Source organism: Macrobrachium nipponense, chromosome 10, assembly GCF_015104395.2.
Source record: "Macrobrachium nipponense isolate FS-2020 chromosome 10, ASM1510439v2, whole genome shotgun sequence".
NCBI classification, from domain to species: Eukaryota; Metazoa; Arthropoda; class Malacostraca; order Decapoda; family Palaemonidae; genus Macrobrachium; species Macrobrachium nipponense.
In genome coordinates this window covers 89,750,747-89,776,795 of record NC_087204.1, presented here as the reverse complement: position 1 = coordinate 89,776,795, position 26,049 = coordinate 89,750,747, and positions in this window count along the sequence as shown.

The window sequence follows — 26,049 nt, the reverse complement described above, 5'->3', positions numbered from 1 at the left end:
CCTTAAACCTCCCCCTAACTGTACCCGTGAGATTTCTCCAGGCTTTTAAGAAAATTAAAGAAGACGAAACAGTGAAGGTGACAAAAGCAGATAAATCTAATGCAGTGGTAATTATGAATAAAAGTGACTATATAAGTAAAATAATGACATTGCTAAATGACGCTGATACTTATACGAAACTGAGGTCTGACCCTACACAGACAGTTAACTCCCATTTTAATAAAAAACAAATTAAATTAAATCCATTTTGAAGGGCTTGGACCATTTAATTAAACAGTTTACACGGCAATGCGCCTCCCTACCTACATGTATGGTTTAGTCAAGACACATAAAATCAATAACCCTATCAGACCAATCATTAGTTCAGTGGGCTCAGTTTCGTATAATTTATCTAAAGGCTTGTAAAAATTCTTACTCCTTTGGTAGGAAATATTTTCTAACACGAATGTTAAAAACAATGTTGATTTGATAAAACAAATTGAATAGTTTAATTTGAATTATGATTTTAATATGGTTAGTTTTGATGTTGTCTCTTTATTTACAAAAGTGCCTGTAGATGACTTACTGAATATTTGGAAGAGGAATTAGAGCGTCATGACATTCCCTTAAGTGTAGAAAATCTCATTAGTCTCATAAGGTTATGTATCAAAGATAGTAAATTTTGTTTCAATGGGGAATTTTTTGTACAAAAGTTTGGCATGGCCATGGGTAATCCCTTATCTCCTGTCCTTAGCAATATTTACATGGAATTTTTTGAGACAAAACTCTTACCAAGAATTTTGCCCCAAAAAGTTATTTGGTTTAGATACGTGGATGATATCTTCTGTATTTGGCCAGTTCACGAAAACCTCCAGGGAATTCCTTAATAATCTCAATAATTTAGTCCCTTCTATAAAATTTACTGTAGAGGAAGAAAGAAATTGTAATTTGAATTTTGCTTGATGTAACTGTCCATAGAAATGATAGAAATTTCACCTTTTCAGTCTTTCGAAAATCAAACTAATATTGCCTCTTTTGTTCATTACTACTCAAATCACCATCAAAATGTTAAATTCTCTGTTTTTTTTCTGGGATGTTTTCCTAAGGGCTTTTACGTGTCTGTAGCCCGCAGTTTATTGACGCTTGAAATTAAAACTATTTATGATATTGCATTGAAACTTAAATACCCAAGGACTTTTGTAGATGTGGCATGGAAAAGAGCTAGAAAAACATTTTATTCAACTAATGACAAACTTGAATTTAGTAAGCATACATTCTAAAATTACCTTATGATGAAAGGTTTTAGATATTCCTAGAATTTTAAAAGCTTTTTAACATAAATGTTGTTTTCAGTAATATTAATGTCAAGAGTTTAGTAATCAAAAATTCTCCTAAAGATCTTCCAGGCTGCATATATGAAATTCCTTGCAAAAAGTGTGATAAAATCTATTACGGACAGGACTGGCAAATCTATTTCACAGCGTCTTAAGCAACATCAATATTCTGTGAGAACTGGGCAAATATCGAATGCATTATTTGTACATATGAGAGATTTAGACCATCCTATTAACTGGAGTCAAGCAAGAGCCTTAGTCCCATGTAATGACACAGTTAAAAGGAATATCATTGAATCTTTGTTTTATCAAGTCAAATAATAGAAATGTTCTAAATTTAAGTCTTGGTTTATTTTTTAAACTTGATGCTTTCATAATGAAAAAAAGTTGTAGATAAATATAAGCAACAAAAATTAAAAAATTATATTCAGTTTTACATGTTTGGACTGTAAAGATACTTTGTAATTTCGGTTAGGGTCAGAATCTGTTTAAGTTTGTGACCGTGTGATATCCGATAATCCTGGATTATCCCTTTTAATTTTTACCCTTTTGATAATTAACCATCTGGTATTCCTGATCTTGTTTTGTACCTGAGGCCTCCTCTCCGATTGTACTTTAGTAGCTCCTTGACGATGTCTGAATAAAGACGAAAGCGCTTGGATTCCTGTCTATCATTTCCCGAGGTATTCGCTTATATATATATATTATATATATATATATATATATTATATATATATATATATACATATATATATATATATATATATATATATATATATATATATATATATATATATACATATATATATATATATATATATATATATATATATATATATATATATATATATATATATATACATATATATATATATATACATATATATACAAATATATATATATATACTATATATATATATATATATATATATACATATATATATACATATATATATATATATATACATATATATATATATATATATATATATATATATATATATATATATACATATATATATATATATATACATATATATATATATACATATATATATATATATATATATATATATAGGTATATATATATATATATATATATATATATATATATATATATATATATATATATATATAAAAACTTGACTTGAGTGTTTAAATCTCAATAGTGTATGAATAAAGAACTGAAATTGATTAATATTCAATTGTATGAAGATGGAAACAATTTTTTATTACATAACTGGGTGTGAAAAAATTAACATTATTTCGGATACTAAAGGAATTAGCAATCTGATGTTTGCATTTTGCCCTTTTCCCTGCCATCTCAAGAGTTTTCTGTTGGCTAGAATTGTTTTGTAAATGGCTGGACAGACAAGTACACTGCGGCTCCATGCTAGTGTTCCTAACTGTGCCAACAGCCACTATATAAAATTATTGGCCTCATGAAAAAAAACAAAAAAAAATAAATGGCTCTTTTGCCCATCAGTTCTCACTGTTTTTGTATATGTATTTGTTTATATTTTTAGCATTAAGATATTTTTATTTAGACAAACCCAAAAAAGTCAGGAGAAATTAGCGTCCTTCTTAAGGTGAAGCAGGACAGAGGACAGAATGCTCAAAAACAGGACTGTCCTTCCTAAAGCAGGACGTCTGGCCACCCTACCTAGGATGTAAGAAGAGGAATCTAGTCTAGGAAGTAATTTATTTAACCCAAGGTATTGTTTTAGCTGGCATAGGCTAATAATTATAATATAATCCACATTAAGCTAGTCATAAAAGATCTTGTTAAGTTTTCTCTCAACTTATAACCCTCCTGCAAACTGGTTTTCTCTTTAAATAGCCAAGACTATTTTGCTTGATATTCAGCCACGCTTTTTTTAAGCTAATATCAGGATATTCCTTTGAAAAAGGGATTGCCACTCTACCTTGTATTCTGCAACCATATGGTAGGTTAATACCACTCAAGGGTATAGGCTACATAAGACTTGAACCAGAAATATAGCTTTACAAAGTCTAGAATACTATTTTTGACTATGTCCTTTTTAAGTCTTTTCAAGTCTAATACATGGGTATTACTTCATTATAAATAAAAGAACAATATTATGATTAATTATTCACACCTAAATGTACAGCCTACCAGATCCCATAAGTTCACAAGTTACATAACACAATTACTGCTATGTACCCATACATTTAGGCTAGTGACTCCCACAAGAAGAAAGGCTGCTATTTTCACCAGACTGGTTTAGCCTACGATAAACAACCGAGTGGACTAGCTGTGGCCACCTTAACCATCTTAGAACCACCTTCAGAAAAAAGTACTTTAACATGTCCTGATACCAGAGATGGCACCAGTCACGATCAACGGTCGGTGAAGCAACACCTCGAGACATGAGACTCATGACTAAGTACCCAATCTTCTGTGTTAGGGCGTGTTAAAGTACTTTTCCTGAAGGTGGGTCCGAACACGGTCAAGGTGGCCGCAGCTAGTCCACTCGGTTGTTTACACTATAGGTATATGGTCTAGGTTAACAATCTATGCTAATGGGATGTTTATCAAAAGTTTACCACATAGCTTCAACAAACAATGTATGGTAATTGTACTTACTAGTCCTGGATTATTTATTGCCATCTAAATATAAGGGGGGAAATACTCGTCCCGCGAACCGTTGACGGAGGCAGGGTCTTCATACTAAAGTCCTAATCTAATCTTATTATAGGCCGCAACTACAATAAAGTTTTATCATATAAAATACAAAAGCATACACCTGGTCTTAAAACTCACCTGATGCTGTTCACAACTTCACTCTTCGTAACAGTAGAAGAAACCACAAGAAGACATCTCTGAGGGGATTTCCGTTGTTTTCAAGTGTTGTGTTTTGTTTCGGCGCCTCCGCCTGCCAGAAATGAAAACACACGCATTGCGAAATGCGTATCTGATCGGGATAATCGTAGTATATATGATGTTTTTGGTCCTTTGAATATACAGTGGAATTTTTATTTTTTGCCCGTTTCATAAAACGTAATGTTGGAAATGGTAAATGTACAAGTATATTATTATATTAATACACTAATAATTCTGTAGTTACGTGGGATGGTAGCGGATGGCAACTTCATATGGACAGATGCCAATGCGATAATAATAAAACTAATAACTTCTACAATACTGTATTTTTAATGATTTAGTAGAAAATTTTAAGCTTTTAATGTTTCATATAGGCTTAGTCTTAACATTTAACACAATTCTGTCAGAAAATATTTAAGTTATATGAACCATTATGATAAGGACTACACCTCAAATACGGGCCTGCGACCGTAATTTTGGGTAGGTCGTGTTATAGCAATGGTATTACGGTAAATAACCGTAAAATATACTAACAATTTACGATAAAACGGATGGCCACCCGTTTTCTGAAATACGGCTGGAAACCGTATATTTTTACGGTAATTTTCTGATTAAAACTACAGGTTTTTTTAACAGTGTATGGATATTTGGTATTTTTCTGAAGTACGGATTACTTAGCCCTATTTAAGAAAATATTCGTGTTTTATCCTAGTAAATGGAGATCTTATAAGTCTAGAAGCTCTTGTACGGATTATTTAGCACTATTTAAGAAAAAATCCTGTTTTATCCTAAACGGAGATCTTGTGAGTCTAATATTAAAAAAAAACTACTTTTAAAAAAAATGATAAAATAAAAAAATGAAACATTAGAATATACTAATTTTGCAGAACAGTGAGAAAGAAGGAACGGAAGTTCCCGATTCATTCCAGCGTGCGAAGACAATAAGAAGGTAAACCTTGATGTGTGAATATGCCACTGCAGGCGTAACCCCACCTCATCCGTCCGCCCCTCCCCCCCTCCGCCCCTACCCACATACATGCACGGGAAAATCCTAAAAATTCGGAATATAAGTCGTCTGTATCTCACACAAAAGAAAAAAAATATCTAGCAGACAATACATATGTCCCTTTTATTTTTTTTTCTCATAGGGCATTGCGTACAGCGCCACTCCCGTAATTACAGTGGGCTGATAGGACAGGCCTATTCTGCGTCTGTCTGAATGAGTGAATATCTTGTCTCACAGAAAACAAAAAAATATAGAAGACGAACATTACCCTTGCGAATCTTGTGGGACGGAAATTACCTGCGTAACTTCACGGACAATTAATGTAAGTCTAATTAATTATGTATATAGCCCCATACACATAAATACATACATACATACATTACATACATAGTATATATATTTGTGTGTGTATTCATAGCTGAATCATAGAGATATGGAACGTGATGAATGTATAACGGCAAATGCCACGAGGGAAAAAATACTGAAACCACGAAGTTGGTGCTAGACCTTTTGATACATACATACATACATACATACTATATACATATATACACACACACATATATATACAATTATATATATATATATATATATATATATTATATATATATATATATATATATAATATATATATATATATATTTGAACGGTATGAATTCTTAATTCTTACAACGATGTCTTTGAAAAATTAATGACATATTTTCTGTGTTGAAGAAACGTGTCCATGCATCTCGTTTTGCATGCCACTGCTGTTTGGTGTTGAATGATTTTACAGGAATAACAGCTCTTCCAAAAAGAAAATAGAATTGTACATTCATATATATATATATATATTATGACCTTAACGTAATTTGAGAAGAAGTTTTAACTGTGGTTAAAAATTATTAACTTTAAGGTTAGAGATAAATCCAAGTATATCGAAATGTTGGTAAAATATAATTTTTGTAAGAGTAAAACCCGTAGCTATATACGTATATACAAAGACGTATTATGCATGAGTTAGAGCTTGCGGAAAGTGGTTCCTTAAATATAAAAATGCGATGAAACAAAGTAAGTTTTATCTCTCGGTGGTAATTCAATATTTGCATGAGTGAATTGATGAGAGAGATCAGAGAAATGACAGTGGATATTGTGCTAAGGTGGTAAGATGTAGCCTAATGGGATAGTGGAATCTTTGAACTTTGCAGATGACAGAATATTGTCTGGGTCTAGCGAGGGAAAATAGCTCAGACAAGTGAAAGAGAATGAAAGTGCTTTCAAGAGAAACAAGTAAAAAGGCGCCGAAGTTTCTTTGGCACAATCAAGTTTTCTGTACAGCGGAAAATGCTGTATGAAGCTCTCAGCCACGGCTCATGAAACTCTCAGCCGCTGCCAATGAAACTTTCAGCCCCATCACGGTGGTGACCTGTGTTGTTGGCACCAATAGCGGTGCCAGACGCACGATTATGGCTAACCTTAACCTTAAATAAAATAATAAAAACTACTGAGGCTAGAGGGCCGCAATCTGGTGATTGGTACCAACGGCTTTATGTGACTTCTGAACCACGCCGAGAGTGAACTTCTATCACCAGAAATACACATCTCTGGCGCCTCATTGGAGTGCCCGTGAATCGAACTCGTGGCCACCGAGGTGGTAGTCCAAGACCATACCGATCACGCCACTGAGGCACTTCGTATGATGATTGGAGCGTGAATGATCAGCATACCCATTTGCAGCCCTCTAACCTCAGTAGTTTTTTTAAGATCTGAGGGGGACAGAAAGACACCGCCATCCCAATAGTTTCCTTTTACAGAAAACTAAAAGGTAAGCGCAGACGTTAGCAATAATAAGGTTATTAGGGAAAATGGGAACCAAGCAGGCGGATCAGTAAATGCTGTTATGGACAGTGAGAAAATGAAAGCAGCAGATTATTGCAAACATTGGAGAGCAGATATTTCTGACGGTGGTATAATGGGGTCACCGATTAGTTAAGGCAATAAAGGTAGAGAAATGCTTATGCATCTGATTGGGAAGCAACTCAGTGTCTTTGGAGGCCAAGGTTGGATGTACGAAAAGATTCAAAGGATTCCTGAACCAACCTTTCTCTATGGAAGAGAAGAGCGGAAGTATGCACAAAAACAAAGTGGAACCTGTAGAGAAGAATTACGAATAAGATACCTGTGATGAAACGAGAATTGAAATGGTGCAAAATAAAGGTCAACTTCTTTCAAAGAATGAATTAGACTGTTTTGCTAAGTTTTGGTCATATGGGACAAATGCCGGATAATAAGCTTAATAAAAGAGCATGAAATTTCAGAAAGGGCCGAACAGATGAGTTGAAAAACTTGAAAGTAATATTGGCAGTTAGGTCCTCAACACCCAAGAAGCGACAGAGGTGATCTGCTATTGATGAAGTTGAGTATATATTAGTTTTACCAGACCACTGAGCTGATTAACAGCTCATCTAGGGCTGGCCCGAAGGATTAGATAGTTTTACGTGGTAAGGAGCCAATTGGTTACCTAGCCAGAAATAAATTCCTCTGATTCCACGTTGGCAGAGCAGGGAATCGAACTCAGTACTACCCAATCGGTAGGCGATCACGCAAGCTACTAGTCCAACGAGGAACCTGCTATTGACGACCCTTATGTGTAACTGTTATGACTCATATGATGCAATGAAGATTGTATCGCGCATTATTATTTTCAACCACAATCAGGATTAAGTGGTGATTATGACAGTGACAATGTACTTCAGTTCTTGCGATCTATACCCATACACGAAAAAGCTTTCTCTCTCTCTCTCTCTCTCTCTCTCTCTCTCTCTCTCTCTCTCTCTCTCTACATATATACGTATATAATATATATAATATATATATATATATTATATATATATATAGATATATATATAGATATATATATATATATGTATATTATATATATATATATATATATATATACACACACACACACACACACACACACACACACACACACACATATATATAATATTATAATAATTATATATATATATATATATATATTTAATTATATATATATATATATATATCAATGATTTTGTGCGAACGCATCCATCCCAGTACCCATCTTTCCCTCCTCTATTTCGCTCTCTCTGTTTGCATCCCAGCCTCTTCTACTTTTCCCTTTCCGAGAATCATAGTCTATCAAGTTAAAGGAAGGGGAAACACAACCCGATTTTGTTGGTGGGGGTGTGTTGAGTCCAGGATCGCATTTGAATTCTTAAAAACCAATGGCAGTAGGCCTACAGGAGGGTATGAATGACTAATATTTTAAGGTAAATAGGTCTTTGACAATTCATTTGTATTTTATCATTTATCTAATTGGTTTGGTACATATGTTTTGCAATATATCATTATCATTTCCATCTGTTTTTACATTTTTTATGCTAAAATTTCTAATGGAAATTGAACAGCATTTTCAGGTGTAAACTGCTCTCGCGAATTCCGCACGTCAAACTAAAAGTGAAAACATGTTTTGTATCATATAAATGGATAAAAATAAAAGAGTAAAATTAATGGATTATATGTAAAAAATTTTAAATTTCGCTTTATTCTGTGTTAATTTCTTGTGAATATTCGTTTATATCAGAAATAGCATAAACATTTTACAGTGATAGGAGTCAGCAGCAAAGGATAGTTTTCAGAGTAATACGTAGAAAACAGGAGAAAGGAAAATTCCTTACATTACTTCCATATTCTTGTATTTGGTTTTAAGCAATACGCACACGCACACACACACACCCAGACGTTTCTCTCATATAAAGAGAATAAACGATCATAATCATTCAGAAATATTTAAATACCATTAAACCATCTAAGAATGACGTCATAAGAAACAGTCTCATGATTTTACAATGGAAGAGTAGTACAAGAAATATACACACTTGGTACTGAAGCCCTACCTCCTAAGTACTAGGTTTTGATTGCTATATATGCTTATATATATTTATATATTATAATATATATATTATATATATATTATATATTATATAATATATATATATTTTAGATCATGAGATTCATTTTCATTTTTTATGCTTCTTGTTAGAATACCAATCATTTTCGATTAACCTACCGCAAAGTAAAGGAACATGATGAAAAATGTATTTTTGTATTTATTCAAACTGCTTTTGATACCTGCCAATGGGTTAAATAATAGCATAGTGGTATATAGAGTATAAATAAGATTCTCATCGACATCAACAAAAGCTAAAAATTTATATATTTGATAATAAGAATTCTTGTAGACAAGATTTATTGATAACACTATGCATTATGTTTTTTACATAGACGAAACAACAACTAAGGCTAAATAAATAAAACTTTAAAAAAAAACTTAGAAAAGAAAGAAAATAAAGAAAGAAACGTTACTCGGAGAAAAATAGTTCCAGAGTCCACAACTTCCAGCTTTGTATTTTCGTAATGCCAAGTCATTTTCTGGCTCTTCATTACAAAGCAAATGAACAATTGCGTAATCCGAAAAGACAAATTGCCCAGAATGGCTGAACAATCTCGAGTTCTTGCTTAAAATAGGAGTAATTTACCAGACCTACTTAAGCAACCACAGGATTTTTGGAAAATGCTGCAGCAGAATTAGCGACTATAAGAACATTTAACCAAAAACTTTCTGGGATATCTTTTACGACCGTTGCCAGTCTGATAAATGGAATTGGTACATTCATGAAAAGATATACCACCGTCTGTTATGTTCTTTATTTATTTATTGTTGGATTTCTCTTGAAAAAGAACGTAGTAATTATATGAATTGTAGTTTTAACTCTTACCAAAAAATATCTTGGTATTCTGTACACTTTTCAGACGAATATACAAACACACATACATACATACAAATATATATATATATATATATATAATATATATTTTTAATATATATATATATATTATAAATATATATATATATATATATATATACATATATATATATATACTATATATATATATATATAATGCAATATTTGGTAAAAAGCCAACAAAATAGCAAAAATAAACTTATTCGCTTCAAACGAAATAGGACGTTAAGTAAAACCAATTTCGCATGAAATCGGATTACGTATCATAATAAAACCATCAATCAATGAATTAATACAAGGACTTCTCAAAAAAGTACATCTCTGTTATATAACCAAGGATCTGCATCGGAGGATACTGTGATATATCCTTGCAAATGTAATACTGTATATTCAAGTGGGTACAAATTACGAAAGAGACTCGACATTCATTAGTTGCCCACATATCCCGGTTTTGTTAGTTTTTGTGCAGATACGAAAAACAATCAAGTTTAAAGTTGAGTTGATAAGACTAAATCTTCATATTTCATGTCTCGTTATTTATTAAATCATTCAGGGTTTTCAGGGTAACAATGAATGGGATGTTTTTGCCCCCAACTGAAATCAATGTGTGGCATGGACTTATGCTCAAGTTTAATATTTTTTTCTTGATGAGAAGTCTACCAAAAATATTTCACACACGGTAATTTGAGATCTTCATTATTTCCATTTCAAGAATCAGAGAAATATAGTCGACAGAAGAAGTGCTTATGATGGTATTGCCTTTTTTCAAAAAAGCTTTCATGAATATAAAAGATGCATGTACGGTAAACAAATAAATCATTTCACATGATCACCATGATTTTTTCTAGTAAATTAACGGCTTTATTGAAATTGAACTCATGGGAAAATATGAATAAAGGCTACCGTTTCGATAATTTTACATAGTTTAGGTCTTAACCAACAGTTTTTGGTTGCATTGAGCAAAGGAGCTGATGGGCTTACGCACAGAATTGTTCCAATTCTGGATTCGGTATTCTGTTTAGTACAGATTTTAAAAACATTGCAAATATTCGATATATTTTTGATGGCCTTATAAGACATTGCTGTAACGTATGCGGAGAAAGTAATTGATAAGGGAGCCTTTGCTGGCCCAATTATGTAGGGAAACATAATATCCCAATGAATGAATTAACAAAGTCTAAGAATTCATGGTTCTTCAAAGATAATGTGTAAGAATGTTAGTCGATTTTCATAGGTCAACAGGTAACATACTACAACCCCGCGAGACGTCGTAACACATGAACACCGATCAGAACTATACCTTGTGCTTCCATTTTTCTCTCATCTGAATCGTTCAAAAGCTTTGGGGATGCAAAACCCGCCTGATTTCAGTGATAAAAATGTATATACTTCATAACTTTCTCTAAAGCAAATGAATCATACAAAACTTAATTCATTCATAGTACACATGATGTGTGTCAGTAGTACTTAGAAGACTACTTTGTATTCAGCGTTGCCCATCTCAATATGGGACTAAAAATAAATAAAGAAATAAATGAATAATTAAATAAATAATTAAATAAATAAGGTGGTTTTCTTCTCTCTACGTAGTGACTTTTCCAAGGACTCAGATAGGCGACCACTAACGAGGGATAAAATTCTGACGCGTGGCATGTTACTGGAATCTGGTGGGAGAATGCTATTGATCGTGGTAAAGTGATTAAAAACAGTTACTGTACTGAATCGTTGGAAATGTAAAACAGACGCATCACAACATCATACCTGGAAAACAGGCGTAGAAGAAAAAATCTAAAGTAATACCGATGCCTCGATACCTGAGAAGCAACTTGATACCACGAAAACACACCAAAGTACAGTCATCATTGACAGCCACATCAACGAGTTATTTCTCCTTTCATTCATCATCAATTCATTCCTTCATTCATTCACCCGTTCCTTCATTCGAAGTAAGGCCTGGATACAAACTGTAATGACAATAGTAAACATTATTAAATGACGTAAAATAAAGGGAAACCGCTTCACCTTTCGCTGGGAAAGTCCTTCCCCCTAAAAGACCACATTATCGAATGGTCAGCAAGGACAGGGAAACGTATGCCATTGTTAATTTAAACTTCCCCCATTTCCCGTCCGTTTAACGTCCAAGACGAGGCATTACAGATCTGAAACTTGTTGTAGTATAGTCGATATTACGGCACATTTCTAGTCAAGTTTCCGTCCTATTGCTCCAATATGCTAATGCGACCTTCTCCCCTGGAGGCGTTTTGCTCTGTTTATATTATACATTTTTCTATCTTCTGCTTCCTCCTCTTCTTCTTCTTTTCCTTGACCACATGCTATTCATACGCATCACCACATCCTGAATTCAGCTGATGTGTTATTCAGCCTGATACAAGATGACCGATTTAATACTGAATATCTGAATAACTGACTCTTCATCAATTCGGTGTCGTTTGTTTGTTTTACATTATGTGCTTTTTTTTTGGAAAAAAGTTGTTCTTTTATATTTGTCTTTCTTGAAGGTAACGACTTCCAAAACGAGAACTTCTATGATCTATCACTTTATACCACAAATTATTATCGGTAATATTGATAAAACCTCATTAGCAAATGGTAGCTCTGATAATTCAATTTACCAATTTCACGGTTTTTAGTAATTTTATATACTAATTTGACATGTATCTGTGGCTTTAATTCTTCACAGTACTTATTTATGAATTCGGTAAAATGCTCATAGTTACCTCCATTCTCTGGATTTAATTCTATTTGGAAAGGGGTTAAGTAATCTACTACCCATATATGTTGAATAGATTTTCTATACTCAACTGAAGAGTAGCCTAAAGGAAGACAATGTTTTCTTAGTGTGATATAACTGATGTTTGAGTCCATTTAATTTACCCTGATACTTCAAGCAGGAAATTATTCGCCCTTGATGTAAAGTATACTTTTTTCATTGCAAGGCTAGTATGCTTAAGTAACCGCCGACACTGAAATATATTGGACAGGGAAATAACCTTGTTCAGAAGTTACTGACTTCTGGAGTTAGTCACATAAAACTCATTATTCAAATATCATTATACATACTTAGAAACACAGAACTAGCATGAGGCTATTCATGAATATATGCCAGAAGAAAATGCCTTAATTCCACAAAGAAATACAATTCGGTTACAAATAGAAAAGAACTATTTAGATGCGTGAAGATTTTGTCACTAAGATACAGTGAATGGGAATCGGAATCAGTAGCATCCACTGTATCTGTGGGAGGGGTCGATACTCATGGCAAATGGAAGAGGCTCAGATTCAGTTGAGATTTATTTGCTATTAGTTTATTTATCTATGACAGTAATATCCGAGTGGATCTTGTTTGCCCTCGCCCGGGTGACATTAGGGGAGACATGACACAGTCACCCACCCCCTGCAAACCGGACCAGGGGCGGGTAAGTAGGGGAAGGGGAGGGTAGGGGAGACATCCAACCTTCTCCTGCAGATCTGGAGGCAGGATAAGTCGGGGATCGGGAGGGTAGAGGAGACAGCAGCGCCGAGATCCAGTGCGGGTGGTAGCGGGCGCTAACAAACTCGTATATCTTTAATGGACGTACAGCTATGCTCAGAACTGATGCTACATGATTGCATAGGATTTCGTTCAAAATTCACTAACTTGCAACCTTACATGCTCCTTATTTATCCGTTATTTCAATGCACAAACACGCTTTTTTGCATACAATTAGGCCATATGTTTCATAAGAGTGAAATCTGTCATATATTTCAAACATGTAAGTAAATGTCATATGTAGCCAAATTTCAGAAAAAAAACTTGCAAGACATTTTCAATACTTTCGTTCACTCATCAATGATGCATTTGACCAAAACGAAGTTGTCATCAAATCTCAGTTGAAATGTTCAATAAAAAAAATGGAAAAAAAAAATCCTAACATTAATATTGCTTCCAAAGCAAGCGTAAAATCTGAAATAGTCCTATTTGATTGCTTTTACACCTCATCGCTGAAAAAAAATGTATATACGTAAATACAAAAGTAGAATGCGCCCACTGATATCAACGTGTGAGGGAAGCTTGTGTGACGCAACCATTAGAGCGGCGGTGCAACAAGAACCACCTGGTGTAACATAGGACTACAATGAGTAGCGACAATGGAATTGTCTTAAAAACATTTATCTTATATTTGTTAGAGGAATATTTGGATTTTCATACACAATTGTTTGTTATATTTCTTAAATACTACAAAAATTATGGCTTACTAGTAAATATTCACCTATGCAATTACTGTTTTGTCAAAGGCTTAGGTATGTTAGATTTCTTTACCACTTTACACATAACATTCACATCTCTGTATTAACCATTTTTGACCAAAAAGCATACGAAGTTATCGACACATTCTTGCACTTCAAGTTACCATATGAAAGATATAATTATACACCAATAGCGAGCAGATGGATTTTCACGAAAATAATATTTTAAGCCAGTTAAAAAATAAGTGTTCTATAAGCCTTGATATTAATACTAATAGATATTTCGATTAATAGCCATTTCCTCCATATAATCCAAATCATCATCTTTTATTCCTCAAAGAACGGGAAATCTCTACAAATAAATTCTTTAGTAACAGAGATTACATCTCAGAAGGCGATTATTTTTTTTTAAGCTTATACATCATTTTAAAATACCCAGGCAGCTTAAACACAGCATACAATTTCAACATTCAAAGAACACTTGTTGTAATTCATATTCATATTTTGAAATGTTATGATGACTTTTGAGCTAATTAGGTCTACTGTTATAATACTGCAGAGGTAGTTACCCGAGGAGCATGTTAAGTGCGCTATCACAGACGACACCGCTCACCTTATCACTTTGAACTGAGTAATGTGAAAAAAAAAATCACTTCAAATCACACGGATTACAATTAAAGGTACCAATGCATAAAAGGGATCATATCTATAAAACTATAAGGACAATAGTGATGGCTGTGAATTCGCAAACTTATCGACATGTATGACATTAGAAATGAGAAAAAGAAGTTTAACACTACTTGGCAACGTTACACGTTACATTGAGTCTGAGATCCTGGACAATACAAAAATAATCATATCGCGCCAGATACATTTAGCACTGAGGGGAAATAAAATGAAGGTAACCTCGGAGAGTAAAAATCTCCTTATATACAAAACAAGCAATTAACAAAGAGGAATTAATGTCAACAGATTAATAATTAATGTTTATTTACGCTACTGAACAGAACTTTATAATGGGCAAAAGCGCCTTTATCCCTCTTTAAAAGATAATAACACAAGCTTGTAAATTAATGAAAGTTTTCCGCTCAACTTCAGAGATATTTTTAAGTAACTACAAGAAAAGGTGATTTTTTTTTTTTTTTTTTTTTTTTTTGGAACTAGTACTCAGCGCTTTGTGGAAATTATGACAGCGGCAAAACTCTGTGATGCATAACAGCAATTCTAAAACTAGGAAAAGTTTTCAAATTCCAGTAGAAGTTTCGGATATTGCATTTTTTGTACAATGTTTTTATCTTCCGTTTTTATCGCTGGTTTCTTTGTCTGGTATTTCGTCCCTGTTTTCTTATTTTTGTTTATTAGCCCCAATCAACTCAGTAAATATTTAAAGTTGAATCATAAGAAATTCGGTATGTTAATCTATTTTTTTATTAGACTGTTAGATACAAAAAAATGTGAAAAAGTGAGAAAATATATACAAACTAACAACCCACATCATTTTCTCGGTAATATTTGCCCTTTATCTTTATTGTTATTTTTGAATAATCAAATCTGTACCGTCTGAAGCAAAAACCAGACACCACAGTGCCAAGATCCCAAATTCATCTAACAACTTCTGAAAATAATGTAAATGTTCTTGGCTTTTTGCACAGTTTCATTCATTTCTTACTGATGATAACAGAGGTTGACCCATGAGCTGGAAACTTAATGAACATTTCAATGATATCCGCCATCTTATTTCTAAGAATGTCTGTTGTCCCTAACATTCCGGAAACCCCTGTCACCATTAAATCAAAATGCATACATAAATAAATCCACGATACACTCACTTAATCTAGTATTATATAAATTCAGGAAAGAAATATTATGAAGTGATGAATATCAACTAAAAGAATGTCTTAGTTCATGACTTCATTGAAGACGAACGTTTGAATTTACGACGAAAACCGATATACCGATTCTTCTTTTTTTAAATTAATTACAGATCAATGAAACATTGAACATAACTATGTTTGCATGGAATGAACTTTTTTTCCTTTCTTTTTTGTCAAACCTCTCACAACAGGTATCTTTTTTTGAAAGAGAAAATAACGATAGAAAAGTTAATGAGCTCCTAATTTGATTTTACTACAAACACCAAGGAGTTAATATTTAATGAATAGGTCATTCACAATTTACTGTAATTTCGACCTCAAACATAAGACGGTTTTACGATAAAACTTCTGGCTGAAAGAGATAATTATGAATGGGCTGCCCCATCCAATTATTGTCAATTTAACACAAATTAAATACCTTTTCATTTGCCCGGTGAACTTACAATTTATTTTTATTCTAAGATGTTAAAATCAAGGCTCTTATTAAATTGATAACCTCATCATTTTTTTCAGTTTTAAACACACGATCATACACGCTCACTCGCCCTCTAATTTACATGCTAATTCAACCTCTGGAAAACTAGTTATTCAGTGACTGAATGAAGATATAAGGATGTACATCACAATTGTTATCGCATTTAGGAAACAAATATGTACCAACCAATTGTACTTGTATTGAATTCCTCGCGTATTCGAATCTCAGTCTGAATGGTATTCAAAATTAAATGCTTTAATATGCACATACAAATTAAAACTTGGGTTTCTGTAATGTATCACTACCCGCAATGTAAAAGTCCCATAAGACGATAGAACTTTCACTCGTTCTGTTGTTTAGAAAAAAAAAACAGTTTTATACGATGTTCTAAAAATATCGCGTAAGACTATTAGGCACATCCTCGTCGCATATTCATTAGGTACTTACTTTGGGACAAACCAACGAAATCTAATGTTTACGTGTTTATGTATGAGACACTATTAGTTATTTAGGCTTACTGTATTATGTGTACATTTGCAATGAAAAATGACTTTTGGTCTTGGAAATCTGTTTAATTACAAAAATCGCCTCTCATTTTTTTTTACGATATTTCAATCCTAGAGCAACTAGATGCAAAACGAAACCATTCCTACAATACCTAATAATACAGTACAGTCCTGCAAGTGATAAGCGCAATAAAAATACAAAATGGGTCTTGTTTTGACACAAGCATCATCTACGGTAAGAAAGGCTTAACCTTGGCTTTCGTGATGTACGAATCCACCACTCTTCATTCCAAGAATGAAATGGGATACGGCAAAGAAATCATAATACACTCTTACACAGTCAACTGACGTTAACCTCTGTCTTATTTCAAGTTTACTGTTGCGGAAAGAATAGAGACGTGTAACTTGCAGCTATTGCTATCGAATTCATAAGGAAACGCATCCTTTTGGGTCAATGATGACGAGATCATCTCCAATAGATTTGTAACGTATAACACCTGCTTTCCTTAGCACAAAGAAAATACAGGAATAAAAAAAGGTCATAGGAGGTACGTTAAGAACATTCTCTCTATCATTGCTCATGAACTACAGTTAATAAATTACTAAGAGGTCTTCAGTACACTGTAACATGTCAAGAGATAAATAAATACACCTCTTATCAATCCTGGTCACCTTCGGGAATATGAAATTAAACTTCATTGTCTCCGGCAGACGTAGTAAATTATAAGTAATGTAGAAGAGTGCATTTGCTTAATGTTGTCCGTCTGAAAGAGCTACCTTCACTTCTTAATGAATACTTAAACTTACAGGATCTTGAATTTGCTAGACTTATCCACCTATTTTTGAAGCCATGAAGTAGTATACGATACACATTAAAGTATTACTCAGTAAATGGTGGAAAAATAATCCACATATATAAACTTATTTCCTTTGTAATATATATATATATATATATATATATATATATATATATATATATATATATATATATACATATATATATATGTGTGTGTGTATATATATATATATATATATATATATATATATATATATATATATATAATATATCATATATATATATCATATATATATATATATATATATATATATATATATATATATATATATATATATATATATATATATATATATATATATATATATATATATATATATATATATATATATAGATAGATCTGTCCAAGTATTAACTATATTTAAACGATATCTCTCACATGGACACTTATACACGCCATATGTATGTGTATACTTATATATATATATATATATTATAATATATATATATATATATATATATATATATATATGTATATACATACATACATATGGCGTGTATAAGTGTGCATGTGAGAGATATCGTTTAAATACAGTTAATACTTTAACAGATCTACGTGTACTTTTTTCATCCCTAATCGTGCAAATATCAACGCATTAACAGACAAACATTATAAACGTCAGCAGAACGCAATTAGCTCAAAACCCAGGCTCTCCCGGAAACAAGAATTCCGAGGCTATTAAAGAACTTCTTCCATTACAAGATAAAAGTCTGGTCGCGAATATCGTAAACACTCATTATCAACACTAACAAGCAAACTCTGAACTTCAGCGGAAAAAACTGGTACGCGAAGTTGTGAGTATATCCTTTAAGAGCTTGGTTGCTAGGCAGGAGTATGGAATTGTGGTAATTGTCCATAGAAAATAGTTGCGACAAGTAATATATGAACTTCAGATCGTTTATGTTTGAATTAGGATTATGTAGGTATGCGTATAGAGTGTGTATATATATTATATATATATATATATATATATATATATATATATATATATATATATATATATATATACTATAAACCAGTACGGCCAGCAGAAACGTCAGCATTTTCAGTTATGGCTTAATTCATTTCCATCTTCAGGGCTAAATATAGAAAAAAGGAAAATTCCATACATTAGGAATCAAGACTGGAATGGAGCACATGTGGTAAATTATACTTAAAAAAATAATAATCATACATCGTTGAACTTGACGTTTTAGATGAAAGCAAAATAGCAAATAATTAAACACAATGACTGTTAAGAGAGAAAAAACCGGAATATCAAAAAAGAAAAGCACAATTGAACATCAGATAAAATTGCATTTCTAAAAGAAAGAAGATTTTAATACTAATCTTAACAGGCAAAATGTTCTGTATATAATTACAAAAAGTAAAAACGCAGAACTTGCCGGTTGATATATATATATATATATATATATATATATATATATATATATATAATATATATATATATATATATATATATATATAGCCCCCCCCCCCCTTATTCCCATTCCTAAACTACACAAACTGGGAACTCTTACCTGTTGCCAACGGTGCCCTGTCTGTAAGATGTCACGAGGCTTATTAAGACTGCGTAAATATAAAAAATATCATTTATTTCCCAAAGAAATTGGTTATAACAAAGAACAAAATGATTAACAAGTCATAATGGCATAAACACCCAAATCTACCCATAAAGAAACCAATAAAGATAACATTCTACCCTCCTGACTAAGGTTACACTCTCAAACCCCAAAAAGTCACATTGTCTAGTATTAGTCAGTTAGAGAATCCCGTTCCTAATCAACCATGGAATCGGACCCATCTGTAATAAAGATAATAGTTATATAGACACCCCACGTCACTCTTTTCAAAGTATTTACGTAAAGAGAGTATTTTCACACTTCTCTCTCTTTTCCAAAAGGTAACACCAGTTTTTTTCCTAAGTTGTTTTTATAGAACGTGTCCCTACCCTTTTCGGATGGGTCCGTGGTGTTTTTTCCCCCTCCCGACACTCGGAGCAACCACTTGTTATCTCTTTTGCACAAAGAATGCGTCTTCCACAAGTACCCTGAACCAGTAGGCCTGTAATACGCGTACAAACGAATGCACATGCCTCGCAAACGGGGAACGACCCCTGAGACAAGTTGCTTGTTCAGCAAATACCTTTTTCTCCAATGTGAACTTTGCAGCGTACCACCCCTTGTCTCTAGGCGAGTAGAGCTATGTGACTTTATTATTATATAAAACACTTTAAACATATTATTAGTCATTCCCCCTCTTTTCACCTCTTAAGAGAAGCTCGGCTACCCCATGCTAGCTCCCGCCTAGCTCTAGATACACAAGCGTCTTACAATATATATAAAACCAGAGGCTGGCTCAAAAAAGAAAATAATGCACTCCCGTCTCACACCATATCGGCAACTAATGCCCAATGTATCAATGTACCACATGACTTAGAGCCACCTCCGTTGCCGGAGCACTTGTGCTTCGTCGAATGCATAAAAGTTTAAGGACTCCAAGTACACAAATGGCGATCAGTATAGCGCCTAACATGATCATTACTATTGGTATAGTATAGCGGTCATCAAAAAAAAAGGGTTCATCTTCACCACTATCTTCGAGTGGCTGGACTGTAATGGACTCCACTGTAGGCGGGATTCGAACCGCCTTATGGCTTCCGTGTTGTAGACACGAGTTGTAGACACGCCGACTAAGTACAATGAAGAAGTCTGTAAGAATCCTGCAGGAACTGTCAAACAGCTGGGATCCCTGTAGAACAAGCGAATTGTTGTCTCCGTTGCACATAGTAGAAATCTTGCATCTGATGCAGAAGACCGCTGTCGTCGTCTCCGTCGATATTATTTGGTATGAATCGGGGAATTCTCTAAAGTCACAATGAGTCGGTAAGTCCTCGTGAGCTAATTCTAGTTCGCAACCTGACAGGTCAATACGTCGAAGAGTAAATATCCGACTTTCACACACATATCTATCGTAAACTAACACACATCCCAGTTCAAAGTCAACTGCTGAGGACTGGAATTCCTCACCTAATATATACATAACCTCTACCCCCGTCCAAACCACAACCGTCCCCTGGAAAGAACTAGGAAATGGCCTAAGTATATAACTGTGAAATGGTTTTTTATCGCTAACATGTATGTCAACAAGTAACCCCTTATCAGATAACTGTACCTTTAAAACCCCATAGTATCTATGAAGTAATTCCCCTCTCAGAAATGCTTTCGCATCTGCTAAAACCTCGTCTTCATCTTGCCTTAGCTCTATGAGAGGTATACCCCATTGTATGGCTTCGTTAATGACCTGCACGACTTGGAAACCTTCCGAGTCATGAAAACTCCTGCTGAGAGCGTCCGCAACAACATTAAATTTGCCCTCTATATATTTGAGCTTTGCATCAAAATCTCTGATAGTTAGAAACCATCGAGCTCTTTTGGGAGACAAATCAGGTTTATTAAAAAGATCGAGTAACGGTTTGTGGTCTGTAAGGACTTCTACTTTATTCCCCATCAGTAACATTTTAAAATGAACTAAGCTCAACACTATTGCAAAGGCTTCCTTATCTATGGTGGCCATGGACTTCTCGTTGCTGCCTTTTGTCCTGAACTTCCTGCTATAAAAAGCTATAGGATGAAATTTCCCATCAAACTTTTGCATAAGGCATGCACCTATGCCTTCCTGGCTTGCATCAGTCACTAATGTAAAAGGTTCCTTAAAATCTGGAAACTTCAAAACCGGGGGATTCATTAGCGCATCTTTAAGCTTTTGAAAACTCTCCGCCTGGGGTTCCTTCCATTGAAATTGAACGTCTTCCCGCAACACATCAGTTAGGGGAGCTGCTATGTTAGAAAACCCTTTTACGAACCTCCTGAAGAAACCGGCGATACCCAGAAATGACTTAATCTCTTTCTTTGATCTGGGGGTGCGAAAATTCGCTATTGCTTTGACTTTATCGTCATTTACTCTAACCCCTTCCTTAGATATGACGTGACCTAGATATGTGATCTGCTTTTTCAAGAATGAACACTTGGCTAGCTTGATTTTCAACCCCGCTAATCTAAGCCTCCTAAGTACTTCTGTAAGCACTTCCAGGTGTTGCGCAATCGTGTCCGTTGCGATCAGGATGTCATCCATATACACAAAAACATTTTTGCCCAATAACCCGTGCAAAACTGTGTTCACCAACCTGGTAAAAGTCATCGGACTGCCCGATAAACCGAAAGGCATTCGCGTAAATTCATAGTGTCCCTTGGGCACTGAAAAGGCGGTATATTCCTTGCTACTCTCGCTGAGAGGGACCTGTAAGAAACCTTGCGCCAAATCAATTGAGCTATAAATATTATGTCCCCCAATTTCGACAAAAAGATCTGGTATGCACGCAACTGGGTAGTGGTCAGGGATAGTTTTCTCATTTAAACGTCTAAAATCGACGCATACACGGACCAAACCGTCTTTCTTAGGTACCGCTAACAAGGGAAAGTTGTAAGGAGACACACTGGGTCTAATGATTCCTTCTTCTTCCCATCTATTAACTTCTTTCTCTACCTGTTCTCTGATTTTGAAAGGTATGCGATATGCAGGAATATAAATAGGTTTTGAGTTGCTCTCCAAATTTACCTTATGCTCTAACACATTAGTCAACCCCAATTTATCACCTTGCAAGGCTACCGTATCCCCAAATTCCGCCAAGAGCCCGCTTATCGCTTCAACGTGTTCGCTATAATCCGCATTAGCCAAATGTTCACTAAATGTTTGTTTCCTTGATTGTATTTCTGCCTCCGAAAACTCAGGTTTCCCCTCTACGATAGCCACAGAACCACTATCACAATTCCAATCTTGGAAGTCTACTATATATGTGTTTTTCTGGTATCTCCTAGCTGTATCATTACAGTTTAATAGCTCCACCCACGTAACCCCTTTTTCATTCTTGGATACACTGTTCACCGATGCCGTGCTAACAACTCCTCTGAGCTTTTCACTGTTTTCAATAACACACACATCTGTGGGTTTTCTCATTTCCTTCAATTTAACTTTTACCATAACCTTTGAACCTGGTAGTAACATAATATCTTCAAATAAAACACCTCTATATTTGTGGTTAGTATCTCCCCTTGCCACCGCCCCATACAAATTACCACCCTCAGTATTATCCCCAGCATTGTTAGTATCAGAAATAACATCCATATTAGTATCATCACCAGTATTGTTAGTATCATTGTTACCACTATGAACTCTGATAGAACCCCCGTAATCATCTCCCAGATCACCAACGTGTGTTTTAACATTACCTTTCCCCATAACACTCGTATCACCGCCATTAATACCACCGAGCACCTCTCCTCTTTCAATAACCTCCATGTCCTCCATTCTATTCACGTCCTCATATGGTATGAGGTAATTCATTTTCCCGATTGTTATCCCATTAGCACCCGCATGGATCAAAATCTTGTGTCTTCTACAAGCAGGATGACCCAACAAGATTTTATTACCTAAGGCAATTCCTTTTATTACCAAAAAAGGTTCTGTTAACACTCTGTCACCGAGAGCAAACCTTATTTGTACACAACCCAGGGTGTTTAATCTATGGGCTTGCACATCACACACCGTCTCCGTAGAGGGCTGCAAAGGGTAATTGGCGAACATGGACTGATACAAATTATAGTCCATTAGATTTATTGATGCCCTGGTGTCTATAAAAACCGGGATATCCACATCCCCTACTGTTCCATAGACTATAGGCTTGGGCTCTGGGGCGTCCCCCACGAGACCACAATGGCATGTACCAATCACCTGTACCCTTTTTGTTGATCGGGCTTCCAAAAATTTCGCCGATCCCTTTGCCCTCTGGTTTGACCCGCCTGGGAAGTTCTCACATTATAATTACCAGAACCTTGAGGTGCAGGCCTCGCATCTCTCCGCATCTGAGACGGACAAGACTGCCAATAATGCTCAGTACTTTTACACATTCCACAATATTTAACCCTACACAATTTCTTTGGATGTCCTGGTTTATTGCAGTTGAAACAACGCAACTGCTGTTGCTTTTGATTTATCGATCTTTTGTTAAACTCAACTTTTGCACACAGACGATGAGGAGAAAGTTCAGTGTCTCTCTCTACTCTATCCCTCGGGCTTGTCCCATTAAAAATTGTGCTATCTACGGTGGGACATTTAGACCTGTGTTTATCTATTTGGGTATAAAGTAATTCTTCGTCTGAGGTAGGCTCAACCTTTTCATCAAAGTTATCCACTATTGCATCGGGTACCTCGTGTAAGAGCAGGGAAAAATAGATCAGTTTATGAACATTATTTAGAGGGAGATAATCCCCTGTAACCCATTTAGATGTTTTCAATTTTCCTACCTAATCTGTCACTGCGTCAAACAGCTTTGAACTATGTTCTACAAGGCTATTAGTGCCTTTCCGTAGTTTATAAAGACCTCGAAGGTCTCTCACCATATCTCCGTGTTCCTTTGAGCCATATGCTGTTTTCAAAAATGCTTGCAAGTCTGTCCAGGTACGACGTTTTGTAAATTGGAAACTCCTTGACCTATGACTGAGGTCTCCCTTATTGAAATCTAGCAAAGCTTTCGCCTCTCTGAATGCCTCTAAATCGTCTACTATATTCTTTCCCGCTAAATAGTTATTAACTCCTTCTATGAAAATATTTATAGGCTGGGACAATGCGCCATCCACAATCCCTTTGAACGGGCTGACCCCTGCAGAAATGTTCGTCACGTGATGTAGTAGCGTCGTCGGTTTAGCATCCGCCATTTTATCTTGTTTCCCAAGGCTGTTCCCCGATCTCAATAACATCAATGTACTTATATACACTAAACCCAATCAAGAAAAATCAACAGAAAATTTTTTCCCAACAATAGATAACAAAAGGTAAGCGTGCCCCGTCCCCAATCACAAAATCAACCCCACGAAAATGACAATAAAAAAATAATAATAACAAGGAAGGGATAGGAAAAGAAAAAGAACGCAAGGTGTTTCCGAGCTAACTCGCCTCTCTCCTCTCTACGTCGCTTCTTCTCCTCTCTCATCGTCTCTCTCTCTCTCTCTCTCTCTCTCTCTCTGGCACGACTTGCCGCAAAAATCCCACTCAGGCAAGTTCGCCACACACAAACACAAGGAACATGAAGAAGAACAAAAAGTTAAAGAAAATCCACAAAATATAAAAAGAGAAAAAAAAATTAAGAAAGAAAAAAAAACTCGAAAATACACTTACGTCTTCATATGACCGTAAACCGAATTCACATACACCGCAAACATGCGCGAACTGCGAAACACTTTAATATGTCGAAAACTAAACTTTTTCTCCACCCACCTTTATTCCGTAATCTCAAGAAATCAACTGACTTGGCTTGGGAGAGGAAGACTGTCTGAGGAACAGCATCTCTCTGTCTAATCAGCAGTAATGACCCTGAGTTGCCTGTGACATGATTAATAACCCCTTTTCCTATCAAAATAAAAACGAAACCCCCTATTTCTAACTGGTCACCAGTCCCTTCGGAGCGTACCTACAGCTTGAAAAATATATAAAAAGCCTTTACCGCGGCCACCTCTGTAGCCCCCCCCTTATTCCCTAAATTACACAAACTGGGAACTCTTACCTGTTGCCAACGGTGCCCTGTCTGTAAGATGTCACGAGGCTTATTAAGACTGCGTAAATATAAAAAATATCATTTATTTCCCAAAGCAATTGGTTATAACAAAGAACAAAATGATTAACAAGTCATAATGGCATAAACACCCAAATCTACCCATAAAGAAACCAATAAAGATAACATTCTACCCTCCTGACTAAGGTTAAACTCTCAAACCCCAAAAAGTCACATTGTCTAGTATTAGTCAGTTAGAGAATCCCGTTCCTAATCAACCATGGAATCGGACCCATCTGTAATAAAGATAATAGTTATATAGACACCCCACGTCACTCTTTTCAAAGTATTTACGTAAAGAGAGTATTTTCACACTTCTCTCTCTTTTCCAAAAGGTAACAGTTTTTCTAAGTTTTTATAGGACGTGTCCTACCTTTTCGATGGGCGTTTTCTCCCGACACTCGGAGCAACCACTTGTTACCTCTTTTGC